At 43.0% G+C, this 12,670-nt stretch overlaps 5 non-coding genes across 5 annotated transcripts; 3 read left to right on the top strand and 2 right to left on the bottom strand.

Moving 5' to 3' along the window:
- Positions 1 to 5,872: 5,872 nt before the first annotated feature.
- TRNAI-AAU (transfer RNA isoleucine (anticodon AAU)) lies at positions 5,873 to 5,946 on the top strand. Its single transcript has one exon. It is a non-coding gene; the product is annotated as a tRNA-Ile (tRNA).
- Positions 5,947 to 8,515: 2,569 nt separating this feature from the next.
- Positions 8,516 to 8,611, bottom strand: TRNAI-UAU (transfer RNA isoleucine (anticodon UAU)). The gene is made up of 2 exons: positions 8,574 to 8,611; positions 8,516 to 8,551 (listed from the first exon to the last, which is right to left on the bottom strand). It is a non-coding gene; the product is annotated as a tRNA-Ile (tRNA).
- A 1,395-nt stretch (positions 8,612 to 10,006) lies between these two features.
- On the top strand, positions 10,007 to 10,088 carry TRNAS-UGA (transfer RNA serine (anticodon UGA)). The gene has a single exon. It is a non-coding gene; the product is annotated as a tRNA-Ser (tRNA).
- Positions 10,089 to 10,358: 270 nt separating this feature from the next.
- Positions 10,359 to 10,431, bottom strand: TRNAK-CUU (transfer RNA lysine (anticodon CUU)). Its single transcript has one exon. It is a non-coding gene; the product is annotated as a tRNA-Lys (tRNA).
- Positions 10,432 to 12,397: 1,966 nt separating this feature from the next.
- TRNAK-CUU (transfer RNA lysine (anticodon CUU)) lies at positions 12,398 to 12,470 on the top strand. Its single transcript has one exon. It is a non-coding gene; the product is annotated as a tRNA-Lys (tRNA).
- The last annotated feature ends 200 nt before the right edge of the window (positions 12,471 to 12,670 follow it).

Below are 12,670 nucleotides of genomic sequence, written 5' to 3'. Positions count from 1 at the left end.
TTATTTCACACATTTATGATTTTGTTACAAGGCTCCCTTCCCTTTATTCTCAATTTTGAAGAGGAAGGAGTTGTATAAAAGGGAGGTTAGTGATGAATTGTCAAAAAGAAAAGAAATAAAAATGTCCAAAGGGAAGAAAAGTAAGTACAAAAGTAAAGTAGGAAATCTTTGCAGATTGCATATTGAATTTATTACACACTAAAACAAAATAAAATAAAAATGTAGCTACACATAATAGAGATTTAAACTTTCATACATAACTCTCTTTTTTCTGTTTTTCTGTTGTATAATGAAAACTAATTTTGTAATTTCAATTTTTTTAATTGAAAGATTTTTTAAATTAGTGTTTAGTCAAGGAAATCTGTTGTTGCACAGTTTTCATAATTACTAGTGATGTATATCTCTGATATAAGGGATTTAATACCAGAAGGAAAAAAAAACCCTTCATATTTTTCCATGTTACTTCATATTTTTCCATGTTACATACTCTCAAATCTTCAAAAACCCAGCATAAATCTCAAAGTGTCATTCCCAAAGATTTCTGATCCCATACTTGGAAGGATCACAGAAATAGCCTCTTTAAGCCATTCTGTCATGTTCCAGGCTTCTTACAACTCCACATTGGTTGGCTTTCCCCAATTTCCAGCTATATAATAGGTGGCTAATAACTGGATCAAACAGTCTAATTGACCTCAATATTCTTTCTCTCTCTCTCTCTCTCTCTCTCTCTCTCTCTCTCTTTTTCAAGGTGGACCTACTTTTTGTTGATAACTTTTGTAATGACGGACAATTTGGATAGGTCCTACTATCTCTTCTTCTTCTTCTTCTTCTTCTTCTTCTTCTTCTTTTTTTAAATTGTATTAAAGCTTTTTATTTACAAAGCATATGTATGGATAATTTTTCAGCATTGATCCTTGCAAAATTTTCTGTTCCAAAATTTTCCCTCCTTCCCCTCTCTCCTTCCCCTAGATGGCAGGTAGTCTAATACATATTAAATATGTTAAAATATATGTCAAATCCAATACCTAGATATACATATTTATAGTTATCTTGCTGCACAAGAAAAATCAGGTAAAGAAGAAAAAAAAACCTGAGAAAGAAAACAAAAAGCAAGCAAACAACAGAGAGTGAGAATGTTATGTTGTGGTCCACACTCAGTTCCCATGGACCTCTCTCTGAGTGTAGATGGCTCTCTTCATCACTGAACAACCGGAACTAGTTTGAATCATTTCATTGTTGAAGAGAGCCACGTCCATCAGAAATGATCATGGTAGAGTCTTGTTGTTGCCTTGTATAATGATCTCCTGGTTCTGCTCATTTCACTTAGCATCAATTCATGTAAGTCTCTCTAAGCCATCCTGCTGGTCATTTTTTACAGAATAATAATATTCCATAACATTCATAAAACACAGTTTATCCAACCATTCTTCAATGGATAGATATCCATTCATTTTCCAGTTTCTAGCCACCACAAACAGGGCTGCCACAAACATTTTGGCACATACAGGTCCCTTTCCCTTCTTTAGTATCTCTTTGGGGTATAAGCCCAGTAGTAGCACTGCTGGATCAAAGAGTATGCACTCTTTGATAACTTTTTGGGCATAATTCCAGATTGCTCTCCAGAATGGTTGGATTCTTCCACAACTCCACCAACAATGCATCAGTGTCCCAGTTTTCCCTCATCCCTTCCAACATTCATAGGATTATATATCTAGTTAAGCATGTGATACAGGTTTTGAATCCACGTTGTCCTGACTGGCTCTAACCACTGCTCCATGTGCCTGCTTGAGGAAAGGTTGGTGAAAGAAAGAAATGGGAAACATTTCATATGACATTTGGTCCTCATATGATGCAAAAATATGTCCTGGCAAAAAGGATCCATGGAAATATTTGCAGTTTGTACATCAATATTAATTGAAGCTGAAGACATAGATAAATTCTACAAAGAGCTCAGTAAAACAGAACCTACAGATTAAATCAACCACACATTCTGATATTTGATCATTTCAATGCAGTGTTAAGGATAAGAAGACTTTCTATGAGAAGGCATAGTTCAGGAAGAAGGAATGAGAATAGGAATAAATTCTTGTAAATTACTCAAAAGCCTCTAGCTTATATTCACAAACTCTTCTTTAAGAAAGTGAATGCTACTAAATGCTGAATATTGCAGGCACCAAATAAGAACTGAAAATAGTATATTTTAAGAGACAAGAAAGAACTTAGTGTTGGGAGTTATATTCCTTGATAAGCAGTTATTTGTGTACAAGCAGTCTATTCACTTACTGAAGCTAAAATCAAGATTAATAAAAATTTTAAAAATGATGAGAAAAAATAGCTTACATAATCAGTGCAATCCATTATTCTGGATTTCAGATTATTACTTTGGTTGTGTTGATTGTTAGTGCAAAAGTTTTTGAATATCATATAATTAACATCTATTTTACTTTTTGGATCATCTCTATCCCTTGTTTCATTAAGTTTTTTTCTCTAGCTATAGCAACCAGGAGTAGCTTAGGGGTATGGGTATGTGTGTGTGTATGTGTGTGTTATAGTGAGCATATATTGGAACTTGTATATAACAAGAGACACTCTAACTATTCTTATGTAAGTACGAGTCACTCACATGAACTAGCTTCTAGGGAAGAAAAAGACCAAAACTGACCTCATTTCTCACCTGAGTGTGCTACTTTGGGACTTTTCTGATGGACTTTTTCATTATGGCCCAGGAACATCATTATTGGGATAACCCCATCATCCTATATAAATAATCTTATCAGCCTTAGTACTCTAATTTTTATCACTATTCTCTTCCTCTAGGATTAGAAGGTGGGGCAATGAACTCCAAACCTCTATTTAAGGAAACAACTCAGTTCAGATATTTCATTTCTCACTTGGTTGCATTTCTTTGGGACTTCTCTGACTGACTTCTTTACCATGTCCCCATGTTGGATTCCTTTATTCTCTGCTTTCCAGTTCCCTTTCTTTTTTGTATTTGCATCTCTAATATTTAGAACAGTGCCTTGGCACAAGTGGATGATTAAGCAATGTTTATTAGCTATCTATTAATTTGACTGCTTATCTACTGTCTTCTGATAATGATATTTTGATATTTACCATTGTTGATGCTGATGCTCTGCCTGCCACTATTACCTTTGCTAAATGCACAATTTTTGCCACATAGTTCTACACTGGACCCATCTTCATGATTGGATGCTACTAAGTATGGTTAATTCAACACCAGAGCATCGATTTTTTTTTTTTTTTAAATAAAGAAAAGCAGCAGATCAAGATTTCAGGGGCAATGATAATGAAGCATGCTACCCATTTCCTAAAAGAGAGGACATGGACTCATAGTGTAGACTGAGACACATTTTTGGACAGAATTACTGTGGTGATTTCTTTTGTTTGATTGTATATTTGTTACAAGGATCTTGTTTTCCTTCTCTTTTCTCCCTTGATAGACAGAAAACTAGAAGGGAGAGAAAATATATGGTTTTTTATTGAAAAAGAAAAAAGAAACAAAAAGGAGGTATGTGAAGGCGCCAGAATCTATCTTTCTTTTTTGGGGGGGGTGGGGGGTGGGGGACTTCCTATCTTTTTTTTTTTTTTTTTTTTGTCAGAGAAAGCACACAGTCTAGTCCTTTCAGTATCTGCCCACAAAAGGCTTTTGATTCTTAGCAGGAGCTTCCTTGCCAAAGGCCTGCATTCATTCCTCTTCAGCTATTTTTCCTGTCTCCTTCTCCACTTTGAATGCCACTTCCTAGACAGGGAAAGGTTTGAATACCTTTGCAATCAAACACCTTATCCTAGATTACTTTGGGAATTTCTTGTAGCTGTCACCAATGACTAGCCTACGCCTAAGTTTCACTTCCTTTCAAGCTCCCCACAAGTAGTCTTCAGTTCCCCAGTCTAAAGTTCAAAACCACGTCCATTGTCCCTTACAGCAGAAGACATTCTGACCTTTCCCATTTCCATAGCTCCAAGCATCATAGCTTCAGGATTCAGCTCCTACCAGGCTAATTGTCCCACTCCACAGCTTTGGTCTCAAACAACTGCCAAGAAGCCAGAAGCAATGTCTGCATCCACAGCTCCCGATCTAAAAATCGGTCAGCTCTCTCAAGATCCTTCAGTGAGAGGACAAGGGCCCAGAGTTGGAGTACTAAGTAGACCGAAAGCCCCTTGGGCAATGAGACTGCTTGTTGCCTGTAAGTTGTTGTTGTGTGTCTTCCATTCTGGAAGAGCCCAAAGCATCAGGAAAGTGACTTGGAGATGAAGTGGATTCAAATGAGGGAGGACTATGCAAAATCACTTTTTCCTCTGGAGCCATTTGGCTCCCATGACAAGTTACTAATGATGAAGAGTAGAGCTGGCTCTTGGTGCAATGGGAGATCTTAGTTTTTTAAAATTAATTATTTTTTAAATTAATAATAGCTTTTTATTATTCAAAACACATGGAAAGATAGTTTTCAACATTCACCCTTACAAAACTTTGTGTTCCAAATTTTTCTTCCCTTGTCTCTTTCCCTCTCTCCTACAGAGCAAGTAATCCAATATAAGTTAAACATGTGCAATTTTTCTAAATATATTTCAACATTTATCATGTTCTACAAGGTAAATTAGATGAAAAAGAGAAAAAAGAGAAATAATAAAAAAAGAAAACCAACAGCAACAAGAACAAAAAATTGAAAATACTATATTGTGATCCACATTCAGTCCCCATAGTCCTCTCTCTGGAAGAGGATTGCACAAGTCTATTGGAATGGCCCTGAATCACTTCATTGCTGAAAAGAGCTCAGATCCATCTGAGCTGATCATCACATAATCTTTTTGTTACTATGTACAATGTTCTCTTGGTTCTACCCTCTTTGCTTAGCATCAGTTCATGTCTTTCTAGGCCTTACTACAGTTGGCATGCTGATCATTTCTTATAGAATAATAGTATCCATTATATTCATATACCATAATTTATTCAGCCATTCCCCAACTGATGCACATCCACTCAGTTTCCAGGTCATTGCCACTACAAAAAAGACTACTACAAACATTTTTGCACATGTGGGTCTTTTTCACTTTTTTCTTAAGATCTCTTTGGGATACCAGATTCAGTAGAGACACTTCTGGATCAATGAGTATGCACAGTTTGATAGGTCTTTCTGCATAGTTCCAAATTGCTCTCCAGAATGGTTAGATCATTTCACAATTCTACCAACAATGCACGAGTATCCCAGTTTTCCTACATCTCCATTTATTATTTTCTTTTCCTGTTATCTTAGTCTATCTGAGAGTGTGAAGTGGTACCTCAGAGTTGAGACTTTAGCATTTAAAACTAAAGTCTTTTCGAGGTATCATTTTGTGTAAGGCAACACCCATTCAGTGATTAAGGCTGGGCAAGAAATGAGGCAAAAGATGACCTCTTCTACTTAGTTGCCCCTTCTTCTCCTCTCCCCCCTCCCCACCCCCCAAAAAAGAAGGATCTTAGGGTTTCTGGCCAATAATGGAAACAATTGCTATTTCCATTCCCTCTGAGCCTTCAGAGCCCAAACAATGACCAAATGGTTCTTGGACTGGGACCTATTGTTGATCAACAGATGAAAGTTGGAGTGGTTTGTGTTTAAGGCATAGTCCTTGATAAGAAATCTAGCCCCTAAACCCAAGATATCTTGCAAGTTTTAGCAATCACAATTTACATAGGGAAGGGAAAAGAGGGGAAGAGAAAAGAAGGCCAGGGCACAGGAGACGCAGGAAGAAGGGCAGATTCTGAGCCCAGTTATCCAACCGATTCTGTCAGGAACGGCAAGAACTAAGTCCCAGGAAACTCTGAATTTTTTTTTGACAGTAATTATAAAGGGCTTAGGCAAAATGAGTCCCGTGGGGCCGGTTAGCTCAGTTGGTTAGAGCGTGGTGCTAATAACGCCAAGGTCGCGGGTTCGATCCCCGTACGGGCCACACGTCTCCCTTTTGCTAGGGACTACCCACTCCGGGTCAAATAATCGTGGATTATTTCAAAATGAAAATCCAACTTTCCCCACAGCATGACACCAAGGAATAACAATGAAAAGCACTGTCATCCAGAGACTAACTACAGCTTGAGCCTTGGAGACACAAAATAGTTAACAGCGTTCTCCCAAGAACCTGTCTGCTATGCAGAAGAGCTCTTGTTCTAACTCCAGAAAGAGCCTAAATTCCACCAGGCCCAGCTAGAGCTAGTGCACTCCAGAAAAAAGCTGCAAGCCCGGTGACAGAGGCCTCCGGGGGAAGACAAATGGCCTCAGGGAAGTGGAGGAGGAATTAGACTCGTGCTACCCCTGTTTAGCACTCCCGGGAGCCAAAAACAGCACTTCTGATTGTGCTGTCTGATGACTCTCGAGATTCATTTGTTAAGTGGATTTTCTCCTGAGCTCTGTTACTGCGTTTTATCTTTTTGGGCAATTTTATCTTTGAGGACCCTGCAAACGGTGTGTGAGGGAAATAGCTGATGTCGGAGAGATTTCCAAGCCAGGATGGACCTCTGTCCTTAATGTATTTCTCTCACTCTAGGAGGGAATAATTTTAACTTTCAATCTCTCTGTCAGGCTTATTACCAAAACGCAAAATAAAAATAGTGTTTCCTGTGTCCCCTGCAAGGACGAGATGTTTCTTGTCACCATTTAACGATACCCGATGCAGCCAATTCAATCCATTTCTTTCTTTGGCTTTGCAAAGAGAACTTTCGAACCCCCCTTCCCCACCTTTCATTTAGCTTCTACTTCCGTTTGCCTTCTAGTTTCATTTACGACAACATCAGCAATCGAGGTAGGTGAGCTTCGAGTCCTCCAGGTCCTTGACACGTGCTGTTTGTCAGAGATCTCACATTTGGACGATGTGCATTTCAGTCATTTTCCTCGATGGGATCAAAATGTTGTGCCTCCTTTGCCACCACTGTTTCTAATTCTAGTTTTTCTCATTTTTATAACAATTAAAATGAGAAAAAAATACACTCTTTTCATTGATTAATCAACAAGCCTAGTTTTTAGGGTGTGTTCCTTGACCACCCAGATCGTATTAAACTCCTTGAGAGCAGGGGCCATAGAATCAAAATCCTCTGGTTCTGCACTCTAGTTCTGTACATGTTCATTAAATGATGGATAAAGACGATCACTGAGCCTCAGGGGATTTCGCTTTTCCATGGGTTTCACATGGAAAGGGAAAATATTCCCACGTAGGAATGCTAAAAAAAGGGTTGGGATTGAAACTCTTTCTGATCAACATTTATAATGCTTTCATCTCGGAAAACGGGCATTGGGGAGAAATGGGATGATGGAGGATGTTTCCCCTTCTTTATAATGGGTAGCAAGCCCACTCCACTTTCCAGTAGTCCAATGCTCTTTTTCATTTTTCTTTTCTCTAGGGGACATACCCAGTTCACTAGCTTAGCCCTTTGATTCCTGACTTCCATGACTTCTCCAGCGGACCTGGCTCTGTTTTCTCTCCACTTTGAATCTCTAAGGGCTCCTGACCTTTGCTTTTTTTCTTGCTCTGAGGGAACGGTCCCCAGGAGAATCGCAAACCGTGTCTGTTAGCTAGTTCAGGAAAGAATTGTATCCGGGAGGGGGAGGGAGGGCGATCCAACTTCCCAGAAGCTTCCCCCTCTATCCTTGTTCCACACACCTAGATCAGCTTCTGCCATGCGTTATGGTCCCCAGTTCTCTCTTTGCCTAGGGCAGAGCTGGGGCAGGGAGGTTTGTGTCCCTCAAGAAATCAAACACGTGTCTGGCAAGCAGAATCCAAAGCCATGTGGGAGTATTCTCAACCTTTCCAGTAGGCAGAGTAGTTTAGTTAGTTTAGACATTATCAGCCATCTCACCCCGGCGAATTTAAGAGTTCGGTTACCTGCTCTTCTGGCTTCCCGGATTCCAACCTCTCGGTTCAGTCCTGCTGCTAAAATAATCTTCCAGAAATTTCCAAAACAATCTATGTCTGTGGAGAATCTTCAGTGGCTCCCTCTTGCCTAAACTTCTAGAATACGAACTCGTCAGTTGGCTTTTCGATCACTTACCTGCACACTCTACCCCCGACCTACCTTTCCACAGACCGAGTTCATAAGCCTGTGTTTCAGACACTCCACCTTCCGGCCTACTTGCTGATCCGGTCTTCTGCCTCCGTTCTCGGAAAGGACCCGATCCTGCCCGTACTCCGACTTCCAGTTGTCCCGGACTTCTCCCTACTTAAATTATCTGGTTTTCACTTCTATGTGTTTTTGTTCTAGAACGTGAGTTCCCGCAGGGCGGTGGCGTTATCGCAGCAGTCGTCGCGATCTCCCCGGGACCCGGTGGTGGGGGCTTAATGAATGCCTGTCAAATCTTTGCTTCCTCCCCGCGGCCCCTGCATCCCGCACCCCAAAACCGCAAGCTCAGCCCCAGACAGTTCAGTTCCCGCGCGCCCTGCATCGCCAAGTCCGGCTCGTGTAAGGGGGAAAAAAAAAAAACTTTCCAAGCTTCTAGCCTCAGTTCGCGGTGCCCTTTGGAGAAAAAGGGAATGCTCCAGGTGAGGATCGAACTCACAACCTCGGCATTTCTCGCCCGATAGTACTGCTGTATAAGTACCGCGCGCTAACCGATTGCGCCACTGGAGCCACAAAAGCCTCTCTCTTCGCCCCCTTCACCAGCCAGACGCCTCACTAGCACCCGGCTCTTCCAGACCCAATGTCGCTCCACACGCCGCCGCTCCGGACCTCAGAATCCGAGCCGCGACCCAAGAAGCGTCCGCTCAATAGCTTCGCGGGCCACGAGCCCTACAAGGTCTTAGACCAAAGGAGAGGGACGGGGAAACGGCCAGCCTCCCAGCTGCTTCCCGCCCCTCTGCCGCCTACACCCGCACCACTGCCACGCCTTGCCCACCCGAGGCAGACCGGGAACAGCCAAGGCAACCACTTCTCTGTCACCCAGGGAAACGTCTCTCTCCTCACAGAGCTTCCACATCCATTCCGTTCGCCTCCTCAGAGAGACCGACGCAGGCCCTCCACTCCCTCACCCGACCAGCAGGTGTACCGAGCGCACGAGCCGCGAGGAAAAGGAGATAGAGGAAAGGTTTCTTCCCACCCTTTGCTTTGGAGAACGCGAACGGCCCCGAGAGGCCAGGAGGAATCACTTGACCACGAATCTTTCCCTGATATTGCATCTTTCTTTCGTTCTTTTTAAAAACTTTCTTTCAGAAAACAGAGCAAATAGATGAGACTTAAAAGCAAATCGTCCCAGACGTCAAAGACGCGGGTCTCCCCGTGTGTTTCCACCCGCGCTTCCTCAGTTAATGGCTGACTGCCAAATCCCGGGCCCTGTGGCCCTTCAGCTTCCTATGTAGTGTCCCTTGCTTGCTTAAAACCGTCTTCCTCCACCCCCCGTTCCCGCCCCGTTCGCTCTTGTCTTGTCCTGTCTCCACCCCCAGCCCCAATTGTGGAATTTCTAAGAAGTGTAGGACGGACGTCCTCATCAACTCCCTCCTTCACCCGATGTCTTCCACCTAACTTTCAAGATCTTCCACGATCTGTTGCTACCCCGATATTGCCGCTTTCTCACCCCACCCTAAGTATTCAGCAAACACTGGCGTCTTGCAGGGCACGACAGCAACACAGCGCTCGGCGCTGCGACCCGGATGGAGTCAGCGAGACTGTGGTGGATGGGTGGTTGTCCTTGGTCCTGGAAGAGGATCAAAATGACGTTTCCACATGGGAGTCGAGGTACAGTGACTGATCTCGTGACTGCTCAGAGCGATGGGAGCCGGGAAAACTGCCCCACAGGTCGGCCCCACGGGTCCACAGCAACATGTGGAGCGGACCTGTCTTGCGCGAGTTCTCCGTGAATAAACAATCTTTGAGGCAACCCAAAGAATGTTTGCCATTCGAACAAGGTGGCCAGCCGCGGAGTTGCTCTCTGAGGCACGTAGTTTCTCAATACTTGACAGTTCAGCCAAAGGAGGTCCTGGTGTCTTGACACCTTCTCCAGCCAGGTGGTGGAAAGTAGTCTTCTACAAGGTAGTCGTGGCCGAGTGGTTAAGGCGATGGACTTGAAATCCATTGGGGTTTCCCCGCGCAGGTTCGAATCCTGCCGACTACGGTGGTGTAGTTTTAAAAGATGTTCACGAAAACCAAGCATGTTGCGGACGGGACTTCTGCAGCGAGCAACCCAGAGGGCTTGATGGGGGCGAGGGTGCACTTAGAGACAGGACACAGAGACAAAGTAGAGGTCAACTTCTGCCTTTCCAGTCCTTCCTTGTTTTGGTCTCCCATTCGGATTTTCCCACGTGCCTCATAGATTCGTTGGACATTTGAAAAGATTCCTAGTAACTCATCCCAGAAGGGGATCGAGAGGGGAAAAAAAGACGCGCGCCCAACGTGGGGCTCGAACCCACGACCCTGAGATTAAGAGTCTCATGCTCTACCGACTGAGCTAGCCGGGCACTTTTGCTTCGAGTCCTCCCCACCCCATACTTGAAGAAGCCACTAGACAGCAGGGCGCTGCGATCCACTCAGCCTGTGGAAGAAGCCATTCATCATTCGGGTCCAACATTGAGAAGAACTTCTCCGCCTCCGCTAGCTTCCTCCCCCTTCCAATCCTACGATAGTCCGAGTCCTTCTTTGGTTTTTTCGCAGGGCTCAGGGGAAAGAAATAGTGGGGAAGTCTCCTGTCTTTGCGGCACTATGCACCAACAACTACTCTCTGGGGAGGGGGAGTTCAATGGGGAGAGGGAAAAGGAGAGGGAGAAGGAGGGAAGAAGAGAGGGGAGGGAGGAAGAAAGGAAGTGGGAATGGGAGAGAGAAGAAAAGAGAGAGAGAGAGAGGAAGGAAGAGGAAGCGAGAGAGAAGGAAGAAAGAAGAGATGGGGAGCAGAAGAGGAAACGAATAGGGAGGAGAAGGGGAAACGAATAGGGAGGAGAAGGGAGTCTGGTCTCTTTAACCGTTGCTTTTCTCCCTTTGCTGCTGACACCAAGCTCCTTATTTTTGCCACTTTCCTTCTGGAAGAGCTCACTAATTCAATTATTACTGGCCATTAGAACTGAATTTTAGGTACTTGCAATCATCTGCGACACCTTATGTTTCACTTTTTAAAACATTTTGCTTCATAAGAGTTCTTGTAACTTCACAAGAATGTCTCGTTCTATAAGTTTTAATGATCAAGAATACTTAAAGGACTCAGTTTTCTTCTTTCTTTGCACTGTCTTATTTGTTTATTTATTGGGCAGCTTTTCCGTTATCCTCTCTACTGTGAAACCTCCAAGAGTTAATTTATTTTATTTTATTTTATTTTGAGAATAATTTGGTCACCAATTGGGAGGCTAGAAGACGAGGAAGTGATAGGAAATAAAGGCAGTCGTTATATAATATATACCAATGATTTTTATCAATATTTTCCTTTGTGAAGGTCAAAATATTTTTAGTTTTACATTTTTAATTTTTGCCAATTACAAATTCTTTCCCCTAACTTACATGAACTGATGCTGAGTGAAATGAGCAGGACCAGGAGATCATTATATACTGCAACAACAATACTATATCATGGTCAATTCTGATGGACGTGGCCCTCTTCAACAATGAGAGGAACCAAATCAGCTCCAACAGAGCAGTGATGAACTGAACCAGCTACACCCAGGGAAAGAACTCTGGGAGATGACTATGAACCACTATATAGAATTCCCAATCCCTCTATTTTTGTCTGCCTGCATTTTTTATTTCCTTCACAGGCTAATTTTACACTATTTCAAAGTCCGACTCTTTTTGTACAGCAAAATAGCCGTTTGGACATTATACATCTATTGTATTTAACTGATACTTTAACATATTTAACATGTATTGGTCAACTTGCCATCTGTGGGAAGACCCCACAGGGGAGAAGGGAAAAAGTTGGAACAAAAAGATTTGCAACTGTCAATGCTGAAAAATTACTAATGCATATATCTTGTAAATAAAAAGTTATTTTTAAAAAATACTCATATAAATAGATGATCATACCTTGTATCATGCTCAAACCCTCCCCACCCCCAAAAAATTCTTCTTCGGTCCCCGCTCCACCGCCCGCTGCATAGGTAACCCCTCACCCCAAAGACAGTGGGTAAAAAGATCTGGAGATAGCTGTAGAAATTCGGTGCTGAGAGACTTGACCTTTCTGTTTCCATATACTAGTGAAATTTCCCGTGCTTCAGTCTGTCTTTGCGGTGGGTCCAGCGTAAAGATTTGGGAAAGACCAGGACTATCTTGCGTAGGATTGGAAGGGGGAAGAAGCTAGCGGAGGCGGAGAAGTTCTCTAGATTTTGCTCAATGTTGGCTCCGAATAATGATTGGCTTCTTCCACTGGCAGAGTGGATCGCAACGGTCTGCGATCCAATGTCTTCTTGAAGTGTCAGATAAAGAGAAACGAAAAGGAGAGGCGCCCGGCTAGCTCAGTCGGTAGAGCATGAGACTCTTAATCTCAGGGTCGTGGGTTCGAGCCCCACGTTGGGCGCGCGTCTTTTTTTCCCCTCTCGACCCCTTTCTGGGATGAGTTACTAGGAATCTTTTCAAATGTCCAACGAATCTATGAGGCACGTGGGAAAATCCGAATGGGAGACCAAAACAAGGAAGGACTGGAAAGGCAGAAGTTGACCTCTACTTTGTCTCTGTGTCCTGTCTCTAAGTGCACCCTCGCCCCCATCAAGCCCTCTG

This window comes from Antechinus flavipes, chromosome 4 (genome assembly GCF_016432865.1).
Source record: "Antechinus flavipes isolate AdamAnt ecotype Samford, QLD, Australia chromosome 4, AdamAnt_v2, whole genome shotgun sequence".
Lineage (NCBI taxonomy): Eukaryota > Metazoa > Chordata > Mammalia > Dasyuromorphia > Dasyuridae > Antechinus > Antechinus flavipes.
Note: the sequence above shows the minus strand (reverse complement) of the source record. Positions and strands in the feature narration are given on the sequence as shown.